Source organism: Panthera uncia (assembly GCF_023721935.1).
Source record: "Panthera uncia isolate 11264 chromosome A1 unlocalized genomic scaffold, Puncia_PCG_1.0 HiC_scaffold_16, whole genome shotgun sequence".
Lineage (NCBI taxonomy): Eukaryota > Metazoa > Chordata > Mammalia > Carnivora > Felidae > Panthera > Panthera uncia.
In genome coordinates, this window is record NW_026057576.1 from 46,587,122 (window position 1) to 46,604,596 (window position 17,475).

Here is a 17,475-nt window from a genome sequence, read left to right on the forward strand (position 1 = left end):
AGAAAGAAAGAAAGAAAGAAAGAAAGAAAGAAAGAAAGAAAGAAAGAAGAAAGAGAGAAAGAAAAAAAAAAGAAAGGTAGATACCGTATTGTATATTCAAAAGTTGCTAAGAGAGTCTATCTTCCGAGTTCTTATTACAAGAAAAACAAATGTGTTAACTGTACGTGGCAATGGATGTTAACTATACTTATTGTGATGATCGTTTCACAATATATACTAACACTGAATCATTACGTCGTACACCTGAAATTAACATGTTATGTCAATTATATGTCAATATTTTCAAAGAAAATTAATGAAAACATTATGATAAAAAATAAAAGCATGATCACTTTGATAAAAATGCATGAATTCTTGCCAACTCCTGATCTTTACCATTTCCAAGATACTCATAGAATACAAATTTATATAAAAGATTACTCTCCTTGGGGCGCCTGGGTGGCGCAGTCGGTTAAGCGTCCGACTTCAGCCAGGTCACGATCTCGCGGTCCGTGAGTTCGAGCCCCGAGTCAGGCTCTGGGCTGATGGCTCGGAGCCTGGAGCCTGTTTCCGATTCTGTGTCTCCCTCTCTCTCTGCCCCTCCCCCGTTCATGCTCTTTCTCTCTCTGTCCCAAAAATAAATAAAAAACGTTGAAAAAAAAATTAAAAAAAAAAAAAAAGATTACTCTCCTTAACTATATACAAGAAACTAAACAACATAATATGTAAGAGTAGCCTATCAATGCTATAGTGCAAGCTACAACTTTTGAAACTTTCTTGCTCTTAAACTAACTAGCATGTGTGTTATCCCACTCCTATGCCATTACTAAGGATTATCTAAGAGTAACTGATATAACTGGATTTAACTGGATTTTTTTCTCTCTCTTTTTTTCCTTTGCTTAGGGATTCTGACCATATGATTTTAAAACACAAGATTTTTTTAAAGGAGTCAAATACCATGGATTGGGGGTAGAGGTGAATCACATGCAGTAATGTTGACCTTTGCAATTCCATAAACCTTTCTAAGACTTTTCTGAGGCATAGGAAGTTCCAAATCCTGCTCAACATTGCTTAAGGAAATGCTTTGTTCAGGCTGTTTTCAGAGAAAACAGTCAATAACCATGCATGTGCCTTTGAATTCAGCTGCACCAGCTGCTAACTTAATGACACTGAAATTAGGAAGCTTTGTTCTAAAGGTGGCCACAGAGGCTCCTTTGGTATACTTATAGTTCTCAAACAAACCGAATCCTTGAAAAGGCACACACAAATACACACATGTTCAGAGACGGTGTTATTTGCAAAATGAAATAAACAAGTCAAACAGCCCAAATAAAAAGTGCAAGAATTCAGGAGGGAATGCAGTGTGAAGGAAAAACCTCAATGCCTAAGCTTTCATTACTTCGCTTTAAAGGCAGAATGTATTTCTTAAAATATTTTCCTAAGAACACGGGGCATGCTATGACTCTAGTCAACATTTATTCAGTACTTCATGTATATTTTAATAATGCCAAGAGTGGCACCAAAGGCTCAACAAGAAGTAATGTGTTGTTAAATTTTGCAATCTTTCTCCCCACCCCCCATTTTACATTTCCATTAGCAGCAGCACAAGACTCATCACCCAGCACCACATACCTGTTTAATCGTATTCAGAAGGTATTTTCTACATGCTGAGAGGCTGCGAAAGCTACAAATAAGTAAAAACAAAATCACTGATTAAAAACTAAAACAAAATACTGTGTCTTCTGCTACTGTTTTCTCATTCTTAAATATGGGGGTGGGGGGTGCATGAGTGCAGGTGCGCTCGCGTGGATACTTTGCTACCTGTAAGTATTCTTTTTCTGGGGTAAGTCAACTCTGAAATATCCAAGCGTAGGAGAGATAATCAACCCAGTGAGAATTTATAAACTGGTAGAGGATCACACCATGTCCCCCTTCTACCTTGCTCCCAGAAAATAAAACATGCCATGGGGATGAAGAGAAGACAGGGTTCTAAGACCTGGTAGTCAGGCTGTACAAGTCCTCAGGACAGCCTCCACTGACTTACAACCCACAAGTCACAGCATCTGGTCTTTATCACCTAACTTGACTCTGAGATTACCCAAAACTCAGTTGTTGGTAGGTGAGTCTGTGAGTCTCCATGCGAGTCTGGGATACATGGAGATAGAAGACCTGAATTACACGTCCTAACCAACTTTATCCTGATGGTTTAAGCCTGGCTAGATGTGGGATGTCCTTGAATGTAACAGGGAAGCAGACAAACAAATGAGGAAGTGACAGACAATGCCTGGAATGTTCCTGGAATATCAAAAAAATCATAATTTCTACACAGGATTTGAGGCACAGCACAGCAGTATGCCAAGAGGGCTCAGGTGTGAATCTATTCAATTCAACAAATATTTATGACGCATCTTTTGCCAACTCAAATGTAAGAAGGATTCCAAATTGTGTTTATGTCCTCGGGATATAAAACAGTGCTGGAACAGACAGCAGGCACTTAACATCGAAGAAAGAAGGAAAGGAAGAAAAGGAAAGAAAGAAAAGGAAGGCAGGCAAGTAAGGAACTTGGGCAGAGTAGGCATTTGCTGGAACTGAGAACACAAAGATGAACAAAGTGGCAAATGAACTTCAGAGGTGCTAGCTGGAGACTCAGTCAGGGCCTCCCCCCATTTTCTAATCCAGCTTTGAGTTAATCAACTTTTTCTTGAGATATGAGACAGATAAATGAAAAGTAAACGAGTTTAGAAAAATTAAGCTTCAGGCTCCTGCTGCAAACGTTTTGAAAACAAGAATCTAAAACAAGTTTTTAATCCTGGCCACACATGAGAATTATGTAGGAAACTTAAATATGCCAGCTATTGGCACCTGGGTCCCGTGTGGGATTAAATTACCAATTAAATTACAATCGTCAAGGAGGAGGTAAAGGTATTACTATTTTTAAATACTCATGTGATTCTAATCTGCAACAAATAATGAGAACCACTGTTCCGTAAATAATGATAAAGTCTTCTGCCCAGGGTCTACTATGAACTTGACAAGCTAAAACAAAAATGCAACCTATATTTAAGAACCATGTGTATGTTTATAGCTTGTACAGTAATATATGAAACTCATTTGTTTAAGCAAACATGACCAAAAACAGGAATGGAGAAACACTAGACACTGATACAACCAAAAATTTCAAAAAAGCTTGATACCCAGCTCAGCACACCGACATAAAATGTCTCTAAATAGCTGAGAAATGATTACAATATAATTAAAAGTTTTCAAACACATGATTCTGACATTAATTTGAAGATTACTTATTTTGTTACAATTACCTATACTTTTTAAAAGCAGTTCTATTCATAACAGGCCCAAATTGAAAAGAACCAGGATATACCTGAATACCTCCACTTTTAAAAGTAGGTTTTATGTTCTAAAACTGATGGTGGTACACTGAACAATTCTGTGACTGTCCCAAAAACTACTGAATTGTACACTTTAGATAGGTTGAATCGGCATGCCAACTATGTCAATAAACTTGTTCTACATATAAAAGAAATTTTTTAAGTGGACTTATCTTCTCAATTAGAAATGAGTTTTTTCATAATTGTACATGGGCTGTGGCTGTTTTATTAGTATAAATCCATTTTTAATGTTAAATTTCATTTTCTTTTTCATATTCTCCTAAAATCAAGGGTGCAAGCCATACTGAAAGAATTTTGGCTTCAACAGCTTTTAAAACTCACAGCCTCGGGCGCCTGGGTGGCTCAGTCGGTTAAGCATGTGACTTTGGCTCTCAGGTCATGATCTCATAGTTTGTGAGTTCGAGCCCCGTGTCAGGCTCTGTGCTGACCGCCCAGACCCTGGAGCCTGCTTCGGTTTCTGTGTCTCTCTCTCTCTCTCTGCTCCTCCCATGCTCGTGTTCTCGCTCTCTCTCTCAAAAATAAACATTAAACCTTTTTTTAAAAAAATCACAGCCTGGAGCAAAAAATGTGACATTATAAAAAGTCACATTAAATTACTGCAATTAATGATGTCATAACTGGGGAGCAGGGGATAAGATGTGATTAAGTGGAACACCTGTGTGGCTTGGCCTGTTAAGCATCCAACTCTTGATTTTGGCTCAGGTCATTATCTCATGGTTCGTGAATTCAAGCCCCACATTGAGCTCTGCACTGACTGTGCAAAACCTGCATGGGATTCTCTCTTTCTCTCTCTCTATGCCCCTCCTGCGGTGCATGTCTCTCTCTCTCTCTCTCTCTCTCTCTCTCTCTCCCTCTCCCTCTCCCTCTCCCTCTCTCCCTCCCTCCCTCCCTCCCTCTGTCCCTCCCTCCCTCAAAATAAATAAACTCAAAAAAAAAAAAAATGTGATTATCAGTGAATCACTAAGTGTGATGTGATGGAAATGAATTGGGCCTAAATGTCTTAAGCCTCCAAGGTCTAGATATGACCCCACCATTTGTGAAGTGAGTATTCTTAGACAAACTATAAAATTGCTATAAAAACTGTAAGTCAGAAATTCATTATAATAGTAAGCTGAAGCAATGTTTAAGAAACCATTTGAAAACTGTTTGGTGTTTAAAAAAATAGTGTTGAAATTATTTTGGCTTTGTTGCAAAAAGAGAGATCACCAAGTTCAGAGAGTCTATGACGTGTTCCAAGAACCTCTAAAATTTTGTTCTCCACCCACTTTTCCCTGTAGCGTCTCTTAAACTGCTTAAATTTTTCCCGTCTCCATATTTTCATCTATAAAGGAGAGACATATTTGCCTCTTTAGAAGTTACTGAACTAGGGGCACCTGGGTGGCTCAGTCAGTTAAGCATCCAACTTCGGCTCAGGTCATGATCTCACGGTCCGTGAGTTCAAGCCCTGCGTCGGGCTCTGCGCGGACAGCTCAGAGCCTGGAGCCTGTTTCAGATTCTGTGTCTCCCTCTCTCTCTGCCCCTCCCCTGTTCATGCTCTGTCTCTCTGTCTCAAAAATAAATAAACATTAAAAAAAAAATTAAAAAAAAAAAAAAAAGAAGTTACTGAACTCAATAAGTCCTCTACTTTATTCCGGAAAATAAGTACAGCCAATGAAATGACTGGTGCCTGGAGTCCTTTTGCCCCTTTTGGACCTAGGAAGATACAGAGGGTTTTTAGGATACTGTAATTATGTACGGCAAGCAGATTTTGTATGTTAGTTTGCTTTGTGGGTTTTTAACAAGAGTCCCAGCCAGCCAGGGGAAAGGGAAAGAACTAGAAGAAACATTATTAAGCAGCTTTGAAGTTCTGATAACTAAAAGGGCACATGACACAGAGGGTCTTATCAGGAAGGGTCCCTATTCACAGGAGAGGAGCAAATCCAAATTTCCATGCATAGAATTGCAACTTTTTTACGGTAATTAGTCCTTCTCTTTCAGAAATCCCATCCCAGTGAAGCTCTGCAAATGAATCAATTCTGTTTCCAAAAAAAAGTTACACTCTTCTCCAAAACAAGTAACTGTTGCCCCCAAAAGATAACCATGTTCTTACAAAAAAAAAAGCTTTCCATTTAGAAGGGGAAGACACAAGCAAATGGAAATGTTTCTACAAACTTTGTCAAGCATTACTTAAAACTGTTACAAGGCATGATTACAAATGACCGTGAATTTAATACTACTATTTAATTGAATCTTCAATTCGTTGGTAAGGATTAATTATTTCTTATATTACATTTCCTTCATTGTGTGATGATATGGAAATATATATACCCATACATGTGTGAGCTGCTCAGCTATAATTAATGATGCACTTTTATTCTCTATTATTGTGTGGAAAACATTCTGACACAAAATAAATGAAGCATAATCATTCAGTGTAATGATTCGAATGTACTGATTAATGAAATGAAATAGCTTCTCTGTTCTTTAGTTAAATTAAAACATTTACACACTGGGAATCGTAAGGGCATCCCTAAATGAATGTTTTCTAGGTGACCATTTTCCCTTTATAGAAATCACCTGCCCAGCCATCACTGACTAGAAGTTCCCAGCAGTTGTAATATGTACCACTATCTTATATGCAAGAAACAAAAACTGTGTCAATTAAACTATGACACAATATTAAGCTGTCTTCAGAGATGTTAAAAAGTGTGTGAGGAGGAAACAGGAGAGAATGTGACCTATATGCTTAAAAATCACTAGATGGAAAAAAAAAATTGAAAGAAGAATCATCTGGGGCCCCTGTGTGGCTCAGTCAGTTAAGCATCTGACTCTTGATTTTGATTCAGGTCACGATATCCTAGTTTGTGAGTTCAAGTCCTGCATCAGGCTACGTGCTGACAGCGCGGAACCTTCTAGGAATTCATTCTCTCCCTCTCCCTCTCTCTCTTTCTCTCTCTCAAAATAAATAAACTTAAAAAAAAATCAAGAATCATCTGAATAGATAAATAGGTTGACTGATTTCCTTAGCCCCCATACAAACCTACTTAGATTTTCTGGAGACTGGGCTAAGGTACTAAAGCAGAGGACCCTTGAACAACCCAGGGGTTAGGGGAGCCAACTCCCCGTGCAATTGAAAATCCAAGTATATCTTCCGACTACGCAAAAACTTTACTACTAATGCCCTACTACTGACTGGAAGCCTTACCAATAACATATTTTAGATAGTCAATGAACACATACTTTGTATGTTATGTATATTATATAGTTTGTTCTTACAACAGAGTAACCTACAGAAAAAGAAATGTTAAATCATTTCAGAACTGCACTGTATTTATCAAAAAAAAAACTCCATGCAGAAGTTGATCTGTGCAGTTCAAACCAATGTTGTTCAAGGGTCAACAGTATTGGGGTGCCTTGGTGGCTCAGTCGGTTAAGTGTCCGATCTCACAGTTTGTGAGTTTGAACCCCCCATCAGTCTCGATGCTGTCAGCACAGAGCCCACTTCACATCCTCTTACCCCCCCACCCTTCCCTACTCTCTCACACACACTCACGTGAGCATGTGCTCTCTCTCTCTCTCTCTCTCAAAAATAAACATTAAAAAAAAGACAGTCAACTGTATTTGTAAAAAGTTCCCCAGGTGAGAAATCTAGAACCACCTGGCAGAGCTCTATCAATTATACCAGTTCTCTAATTATAAGCAACTCAAACACAATGGCAGCCATGATTAATACCACACTTTGTTTTTAACAACTGTTTATATGTATACATAAAATACTGCCTATAGTGGGAATTGGCCAGCTTGAAGATATCACTGAAAGTGTGTAGATTTTAACACTGATATTGACGAGGGCAGAGACAAAGGAAGCCCCTTAAAGTCTCTACGTAGTATTCCCTCTTCCCAGCACGGAACCCAGTCCAATGGGTGGAGCCCAGCTCCAGTGACAGCAGTATTTGTGTTACATTTTTGGTTTAGGAAGAGCTCAATGGCTTCTGTTAGGTCTACAGGTGTCCAGAGGGCCTCTGGTACCCAACTACCAACCTGGGTCACTCCTGGTCCAGGCAGCTCCAGAAAACTAGCAAAGCAATAAAGCAGTAGTACTGTTAAAGAGGCAGACAGAAGTCTTATAACCCAGCACCGCCACTTAACTGCTAGGTGATCTTGAGAATGATACTGAACCTCGATTATCACATGGAGGACTAACACGGATAATAATCAGATCTGTCACGAAGATGCACTGAGATAATACCTATAAAACACCTAGTGCAATAAATGGTACAAAGTAGGTGTCCAGTACTTAGAAAATGACGTTATCCCTATTGTTGCCTCTTCCATCTATCTCCTTTTTTATTAAAAAATTACTTTGAGCACTACAGATCTCAGTACTAATCATTCTCTCTATTAATATGCATTGATGTTTGTCTCTACTTCTAATTTACAACCTTAAAGACCATGTTTAATGTTACGTTTTTTCTCTGTTCCTAGGAGCTCAAAACATGGTATTAGGCAACCAACAGATATTTTATCAATTCAACCATTCACTCAACAGATAATAATTACAGATTTGTCACACGCAAGACAACATCCTAGGCATGGGGAATACATTGATCTCTACCCCTGAGTTTACAATCCATGCTCAGTAAGATCTAGTCCATTTTAACAAATTATTCATTGGAACAGCAGAAACGCACATATACGTATCACTACATACAGGCATAAAAAGACTCCTCCCATAGATTTACAATAACCTGTTCCCCTACTCCACTCTTATCAGAAAATAAGTCACCTTAGTTAATTATTAAAACTACCAATTTTAACTGTATAGACCATAGTCTCATGTTCAAACACCTCAAGTAATGGAGTCTAAAAGTGAAAAATGTCTATACATGCCTCATAACTTGTAAGAGAGCTGATCACAAATTCTACCTAATTAAAGTAGTGTACTACAAAGTCATCGATTCAAGGACAAAAGAAATTCACAAAAATATCTTTCTATGTGATGCTATAAAATATTTCAACATATTCACAGATTGAACTTTCTCTGTAATTCCAAAATCTCATTTTCTCATGCAAAATTTCTTCCAGTTAGGAAAAAAGCCTAAGTGAGATTAAAAAAAAAAAAAAAAAAAAAAACCTATCTTGAGGAAATTGTATGGTATTGTAAGGAGCTAAGAAAAAGATTGTACGGTATTGAAAACTAAAAAGCCTGTCAATAAAGAAAAAGCACCATTTTCTCCATTTGTTCAGCACCATACTTTGTTCCCCTCCAGTCCTACCTCATGTCCTGTAACCCCCAGATTCCACACTATGGGCTTAGACTCCTCCCACTTGCTGCAAGAATGACCCAAGACAAGATGTTTTTAAGTGAGGATGAACATGCACATATTTTTGTACAAGATGAGTATCTAGTTTGCTATTTCTGGCAAAGGACAGGGAATGTCCAAGGTTGTCAGTACAGCTTTTATCTCCTGTGATTTAACTGGACCTTTAGCAAGCACAAAATATAACTTCAAAAGAAAGGTTTTTTTCCCATGATAAAACAAAGCAAGCCAGGGAACATTTTCCAAGGTGGGGGGCACTGACAGTCCTTCAAACCAAGAAGTAAGTTGATAAAAAATTTTTAAGAGGGGAAAATTAGAAATGAAAGAAGTATTACTTTTGCAATAAGTAAAGCAAAATAAGGCAAGTATAGACCAAGTAAAGAAAAAAGTTTCCACAAAGGCTATATAGTGTACAACTAAAACATGAGGAACAGTGACTTTCAGACAAGAAGTTTAACTTCAGGTATATGACCACTGAAATGAGTGGGTAATAGATGAAATTACACAGTGGACTCAAATATCTTGGTTTTAGAAAAATTTTTAAGTGTTATTTATTTATTTTGAGAAAAAGAGAGAGAGCACAAGCAGGAGAAGGGCAGAGTGAGAGGGAGAGAGAGAGAATTCCAAGCAGGCTCTGCAATGCCTACACAGAGCCAGACATGGGGATCGAACCCACGAACCAGGAGATCATGACCTGAGCTGAAACCAACAGTCAGATGCTCAACGACTGAGCCACCCAGGCACCCCTCTAATATCCTGGTTTTATAACAGTGTGCCCCAGAGAACAGGTATCATTTCTAAAGCAATTATTAGTTAGCTCATAAAGAGTAACAGTAATGTAGACAATCCAACTGATTTCATTCCAACAAACATTCTTTAATACATTTGTTATGTACAAAACTCTGTAAGTACTCTAGGATACAGACATAAACCCAAGTCCAAAATGTGTTTTAATAAACTCAGACCATACTTTATTTTCAGAGGTTTGTGCAGTTAATGTTGATATGAGTATTAGGTTCAGACATATGAACTTGACATGTCTGTACCTCAAAAACAATTGAATAATGGTAATTTCATATGGTTCAACTTAATACATAACGCCTATCATTGACAGCCAACAAAATAACTATGAAATACAAGTCTAGACAAAGTGTCTCTATAAGTACAGAAATTAAGATTTTTAAAAAACCCAAATTCATTCATTTGACTTTGCAAAGCAGGACAGCTTCTTTGAGCAGATGGCATATGAACGAGGAATCAGGTTTTGAGAGTTGGAATAGTTAGAAGAAGGAATATAGTGAGGAAGAAGTGGCAGATGGGAATTTTAGACTGGGGACAAGCAAGAACATAAGTACAGGATCATAAAAGTGTAATAGAATAATTCAAATGGCAAAATCATCTACTTTAATGTCATTGAGCAAGTATGTGAGGTTCATTATTAAAACAGAATTTGGGGGCACCTGTGTGGTTCAGTCACTTAAGTGTCCGACTTCAGCTCAGGTCATGATCTCGCAGTCAGTGAGTTCAAGCCCCGTGTCCGGCCCTGTGCTGAAAGCTCAGAGCCTGGAACCCGCTTCAGATTCTGTGTTTCCCTCTCTCTCTGCCCCTCCCCTGCTCATGCTCTGTCTCTCTCACTCTCAAAAATGAATAAATGTTAAAAAAAAAAAACTTCAATTAAAAAAAAAAAAACAGGGGCGTCTGGGTGGCTCAGTCGGTTGAGCGGCCGACTTCGGCTCAGGTCATGATCTCACGGTCCGTGAGTTCAAGCCCCGCGTCGGGCTCTGTGCTGACAGCTCGGATGTCTCCCTCTCTCTGAACCTCCCCCATTCATGCTCTGTCTCTCTCTGTCTCAAAAATAAATAAACGTTAAAAAAAAAATTAAAAAAAAAAAACCAGAATTTAAATTCAATTAACCTGGAGAAACTTATTTGTCTCACAATAAAAAAAAAAAACCACAAACAAAATTCTAGGATGGGACACCTGCATGGCTCAGTTGGTTAAGCCTCTGACTTCAGATCAGGTCATGATCTTAAGGTTCATGAGTTCAAGCACTGTCCACATCGGGCTCTGTGCTAACAGCTCAGAGCCTGAAGCCTGCTTTGGATTCTGTGTCTCCCTCTCTCTCTGCCCCTCCCCTGCTCACACTCTATTTCTCTCTCTATTTCTCTCTCTCTCTCTCTGTCTCTCAAAAATAAATAATTTTTTTTTAATTCTAGAATAAATATAAAATTTTTTCTGAGAAATGATAAAAAGAAAATTAAATAAGAACATTAAATCAACCATTCCCTATAAAAGAGCTACAAACAGTCTCAGGTTCACAGACATTCAATATAAAATAATACACTAAAAGTTCCTCCTTCTGCTATAGACGGAGTGTATCAGATACTATTCTGTTCGGTAATGGGCAAGAGCTTTCCCCTTGACTAGTGTCCTTATGGATGCCTCTGCCTTTGCTCTAAACATTAGGGTTTCAGAAAGGCCCTACTGAATTTTAAAGGTCAAGTTCTTCCCACCATTCCATTTACAAATCACTGCAAGTAACCCATTATACATTTACTATGGAACTGGCAAAATTTAATAATCACTAGACCTTACTGAGTGCTTTGTGGGAACGGTGGCTTTTGCATGGTTATGAAGACGGTAATGAAGTCAAATCTACTGCTCCATTACACATATTATTTTTAGCCACAATAACAGTGTTCCGTTTAAGCTTTAGGACTGCATTTAAATAGATGGTTTAGGAAACAATAAAGCCTAAAAGAATACTGTAGGTGTATTCCAAATTTAGAGTGAGTAGGAAACATCAGGGGAATTTTATCTACTCCATCAAACAATAAAACACTCTGAGCCAGCAACACAAAGAAGCCAAGAAAACAGGGGATGGGAACTTTTTTTCTTATTAGAGAGTCAGCAAGCTAATAAAAATATTAATCAAAGGGCACATAAAAAATTTTTGTTTGGCAGGAATTTTTTTTTTTTTAAAGAGAAATGTCAGAAACTGTGCTAGTTACACTGCATAAATACTGGACCCAAGAGATGCACTACGTACCCGTTAAAGGAACAGGACAAGGGGAAGAATAGAGTTAAGGGACCAAGTGAAGAAGGAATGAGACACACACGCAGAGAAAAACAGAAAACACTGCAGAATACATAGAAAAACACCTATAATCAAACCCAAAAGAACACAGAATAGTGTTCTGTTTGATCTCTCACAACATTTTGGCTGACGATTAGATGTCTACTGTAGTTTCATGAATATGAGTAACTCGTTCTGCGAGTGTTCCGCAAGATGAGCAAACATTTCTAATAAATTTTAACTTGATAAACGAGCGAGGTGTTGCACTGAGTGAGGTCTTGCGTGAGTAGTTTGTGACACCGAACGTCACATGATCACAACTGAACCAATGGTTCTTGAAATTCACTTTGATACGCAAGCGCTTTGGATTACAAGCATGTTTCTAAATGAATTATGCTTGCAAACGAAGGTTTTACTGAAAAAATGGGGATACCTTATATACACTGCCTCAAAGACCATACAAAATTATGTTAATGGTTGAATATAAACCCATAGTTCAGAGGTTCTTTCTCAGCTACAGCCCATGACAACATTAGACCCTAATGCAAGAAGAATATAACTAGTACCTTTGGGAAAGTGAAATATTCCTATTAAAAGTGTTGGAAAGGGGCACCTGGGTGGCTTAGTCGGTTAAGTGTCTGACTTTGGCTCAGGTCATGATCTCACAGCTCTTGAGTTCGAGCCCCATGTCCAGCTCTGCACAGACAGCTTGGAGCCTGGAGCCTGCTTCAGATTCTGTGTGTCCCTCTCTCTCTCTGTCCCTCCCCACTCATGTGCTCTCTCTCGCTCCCTCTCTCTCTCAAAAATAAACATTAAAAAAAAGTGTTGGGAAATATCAAAACATCATAAATTAATCATTGCTTGTATGCCTGGGCACGATACAAAGTTTGTTCACAAAAGTTCTAGGAGGTTAGCTTCTTTTGTGAAATGTAGCCACAAATTTCAACAATCTTATCTCCAGTTAGAGTTTCAGGTTTAGAGAATTAGGTTGTGATTGTTTACAAGATGCTTCTACAATTCTGTGTCACTTTTTTTTCTTTTCTGAGAGTTGGGTGTGGTTTGGTTTTGGCTTTTAATTCATAGGTGATGGGAGATGAACAACAACACATTTTTAGCGCATGGTGTGAATTCAAACTCGATGGTAAGGAAGCCCACCAGGGTATGCAACTGTGTTTTGTCTAGATGTTCGCCATATGCTGTTTTACTTTCCGTGTTATTATTCGTAGGGACCATAACAACTCACAGTCCTGAGAGCCTCCAAAGTACTCACCCTTCTGGTTTCCCAGATACAAAAATGGCACAGGACCCCATCACTGATTTTTAGGTGGAGCAAGAAGGCAGTGGCAGAAAGGCACAATGAAGGGCTGGCTTTTCTTAAGGATCTGAGGCAGCAGGCGTGGCCACTGTTCCCAGCACTCTCTCTTATTACCCACGCCTGACTGCCTCTGCACAACAGACTGACATGGTCGAAGCTTTCGCCAAAGTCCACATTAGAACAGAGCAAGAGTCAGCTAACTTCTGTTGAGCGCCAGAAAGTAAATATCTTCGGCTTTGTAAGGCAGAGTCCAAAGCAGTCACAGACGATACTTATTAAACAAACGTGGTGGCTGTGCACCCATAAAACTTTATTTATAAAAGCAGGCTGTGGGCCATCATTTGCCAACATCTGGCACTGACTTCTTAACTCTCAGAAGTGGTCTTTCTGGTAACAAGCTTATCCTCATTTTGAAGGGAGCACGAATCCTCGTAGCTATTGTATCATTTGGGTGCAACGGTATTGGTAACAACAAGCCTGAGTAGCAGCATTTCTTGAGGGCTTGTGATATCCCAGACACTGCACTAATTACATATAATTCCCCGAATCCTCACACCTCCTTGAGGTAGCTGTTACCATCATTCCTATTTTCAGCTACAAAGGTCAAAGTATAAATATCAAAGAGCCTTCAGTGGTGGAGGGACTAAATCCAAGATCTTTGACTTGGATCCTCAGCTGGCCCACAGGCTTCTAACTTTGGGATTCAGCACAATCAACAGGGGGCTTGTTTAAATGCCAATTCCTGGGCTCCACCTTCAAATGTTCTGATTTAGTCCCCTTGGATGAGGCCTAGGAATCTGCATTTTAACACATACTTCTGGTAAATCTGGTGCAAGTTGTCAGTGGAACACACACTGAAAAATACTACACCATCATATAGCATCCAAGCCAAAAGCCAAGTGTCTGTATGGAAACAGAGACTGTTGGTGCCTGCTAAAATCATAATCTGAGCAAACGATTACCCTCAATGGGGAAAAGTTGATTTTAAACTAATCTTACTTTCAGCCTGCTTTGTATTTTTACGCATTAAAAATTATGAAAGCTATATGGAGTTTTTAATACGGAGGTAAATATAAAAGAGGTTTAAATTTCAAAAGCCAATTTTTGTTAAAATGCCGAGCTAAATAAATCACTGATGTTTTAGGCATAGGGAGAGGCTGACTGATGATCAGCAGCATTTTTGTTTTAAAGATGTAAATCTAGAGATGTCAACTTCTCCTTGTATCTTCCAAAACTTAACTGCCTAGCACGTTTTTCTTACATGCCACTGGGGATGCTGGAGAAGAACTAGGATGTTGTTTGGCAATAACATCACGTGGAGTTAGTTTCCGACAACACGATTTCTTGGACAAGGAGTAGGTCACAGCCCAAGATGGGAGTTCGGACATGAAGCAGGAGTCACATGAATTCGGCCATCGGAAGCACACGGGACCAGAAGCTTGGCAAGCAGCAAGCACACATGATGTGAATGTTGACGCAGGTCCACTGCTGAAGTTGCGCAGGTCAGAGACAGAACAGCAACGTGGTTTAAAAAAAAAAAAAAAAAAAGTCCTGGGAGGATGTTCTCACTTCTGAAAGTAGCTGAGGCCCCTGGGCCCTAGGAGAGCCTCAACTTTCTGTAAGCGTTCAGAATCATCTGCATAAGCAATGTCACACTAGCAGAGTTGGGGTCAACCACTCGGCCCGGGATCAGGGACTCAACATTTATTGAACACATGTCTAGGCCAAGAAACATGCTAAGTGCTGCAGCTGAACTGCTGATTAAAATGTACTCCCTGTTCTCAAGGAGCTTATTATCTGATAGAAGTGAGGCTTCTAGACCAGCTCATGCCACCCTCTTCCGGTCACGTCATTCTAAGCTTCTAGTCACGTTGTTCCTGAGCCTCAGGGGTTTTTTATCTGTAAATTAGAGGCAGTAAGGTCTTCAGTTGTTAGCGTCAAATGAAAACCTCTGTAATGTAAGGCACTACTACAGAATTAATTGGTGGTTCCCAGTACACCGTGAAGAGGAAGACAGAAGGGGGCTCTACAGGAAGCCCCCGCTGAATGCACAAACAGTAAAGGAGCAGAAAAGAAAGCACTGCCTGTTACTACACCCAGGTGCATTTTTAACAAGAACACTAATGAGGGCATGATCCAGGGTAGTTTTAGCAGCATACCCCGTATTCTTAGAAACTTCACAAGGATGAATGATTATAGGAGGGAGTGATACCCTACAGACCAGATACAAAAGCACGGTCCTGTTCTCCCTCGACACCACGGGACCCTAAGCAGAAAGGGGTCTACTAAAAACTCCACGAAAGATGGTGAGCAAACAACTCTTAGTATCTGGCAAACCTTCTGTTCAGAAACTCCACTAAGAATACCATCCTTTGGGGAAATGTACTCCACCACAGAGACTCCTGCACTAGTGAAAATGCTGGTGGCTGCTGTTTCTACTCTAGCATGCCAAAGGACTAAGAGAAAAAAATGAGGGCCACTCAGAATCAGAATATGTTCTTTAGCTGATACTTTTATGGACTTAACTTGATTTATAAGAAAGAGTATATGGCTGGGATTCCGAATACCTTTCCGGTATTCTAGATCACTATACAGATCTGTAACCTCAAGGTCTTTCAACAACGGAATTTGTCTGACAAATTAGAATCAGAGTATTTCCTATTTTTTAAAAGGCTCTGATGATGACCAAATAGGATGACAAACGTGAAAGTTCTTTGAAGTGTTACAATCACTTACAAGTAATTATGATTAAAGATACAAACTTCAGGGGCGCCTGGGTGGCTCAGTCAGTTGAGCGTCCGACTTCGGCTCAGGTCATGATCTCACAGCTCTTGGGTTTGAGCCCCGCGTCGGGCTCTGTGCCGACAGCTCAGAGCCTGGAGCCTGCTTCAGACTCTGCGTCTCCCTCTCTCTCTGCCCCTAACCCACTCACATCCTGTCTCTGTCTCTCTCAAAAATAAATAAACATTAAAAAAAAAAAAGATACAAACTTCAATTGTATGCATATGAGGATGCTTCAAGATAGGCTTTATTTTTTAGACTGTGCTATAAACAACTGTATTGTGTCCAAAGTTCTTAAAAAATAATATGCAGTAAGTTATTCTACCACTTCTAGTGCAACTGTGCAATTATCATTTGTAAAACTCTCATGCTTTAGTTATCGAAAAAAGTTAATAAAATTCTAAATACAAACCCAAGTTTAATTTCCATAAAATTCATTTTTATTTTATTCATATTGTAATATATCCATTGCTTTTCAGGTATATGATGGGGTAAATAAGTCTATTAACACACACACTCACACACACACACACACACACACACACACATACTCACACAGTCTAATAAACACTTCCACCCACGCAAAAAAAAGTGGAAAACACACTAGGTTCATAAATAAAATAGATTCTGTATTTCCCCTGTAAAAACAGATGTTGCTGTGTTCTTGTCCCAATCCTTAAATATATATATATATATATATATACACACACATACGTGTATATATGTATACACATGTATATGTGTATATATACACATATATATATATACACACACATATACATGTGTGTATATATATATATATCTTCAAAATATGATGGTAGACTGTTAATTCATAGCCATGTTATTTAATAAGTGTGTACTTTGATAAGTCCATAAAAAATATCAATAACCTGTTGAAAATTCCACTGTTAATCCAAACAGAGGCATTTAAAAATGAATTATTTGCAAAAAAGACAAGAAAACTACATACTGTTATCACTTATGAATATGGATACAAAAATCCACAACAAAACACCAGTGGAACCACATCCAGCAACATATAAAAAGAATTACATATCATGACCAAGTGAGATTTATCCCACATATACAATGTTGGTTTAATATGTGAAAATTAATGTATTGCGCCATGTCAATAGACTAAAAAACAAAAACCACATGATCATATCAATAAATGCAGTAAAAACATCCCAAAAAGCCAATCCCCTTTCATGATATAAATACCCAACAAAGTAGGAATGGAAGGGAATGTGTTCAATATGAGAAAGGCCCTTTACCAAAAACCATAGATTATATCACACTTAATGGTGAAAAAACAGAAGCTTTCCCCAAGATCAAAAAGTGACAAGAATATCTACTCTCACTTTTCTTCAACACTATACTAAAAGTTCTAGCCAAGGCAATTAAGCAAGAAAAAAAAATAAAAGCCATTCAGATTGGAAAGGGAAAAGTAAAACTAACTCTATTCACAAATACATGATCCTGTGTATCAGAAATTCTTACAGAACCCATTTTAAAACTTAGAATAAATAGTTCAGAAAGACTGCAGGGTATAATATAAATACACAGAAATTAATTTTATTTCTATACACTTGCATAAACAATCCAAAAATGAAATTA

The 17,475-nt window shown here is 38.6% G+C and overlaps 1 protein-coding gene across 4 annotated transcripts in view; it reads right to left on the bottom strand.

The window, feature by feature from the left end:
• KLF12 (KLF transcription factor 12) overlaps positions 1 to 17,475 on the bottom strand; it is a 435,411-nt gene that overhangs the window by 373,745 nt on the left and 44,191 nt on the right. The window contains exon 2 of one of the 4 annotated variants that reach the window (XM_049647471.1): positions 1,612 to 1,663. The exons of 2 other annotated variants lie outside the window; for them this stretch is intronic. The gene's annotated coding sequence lies outside the window, so the exon portion shown is untranslated. Of the gene's footprint in view, positions 1 to 1,611; positions 4,971 to 17,475 lie in introns of those variants that run through there. One more of the 4 variants, XM_049647470.1, reaches the window with a different exon arrangement.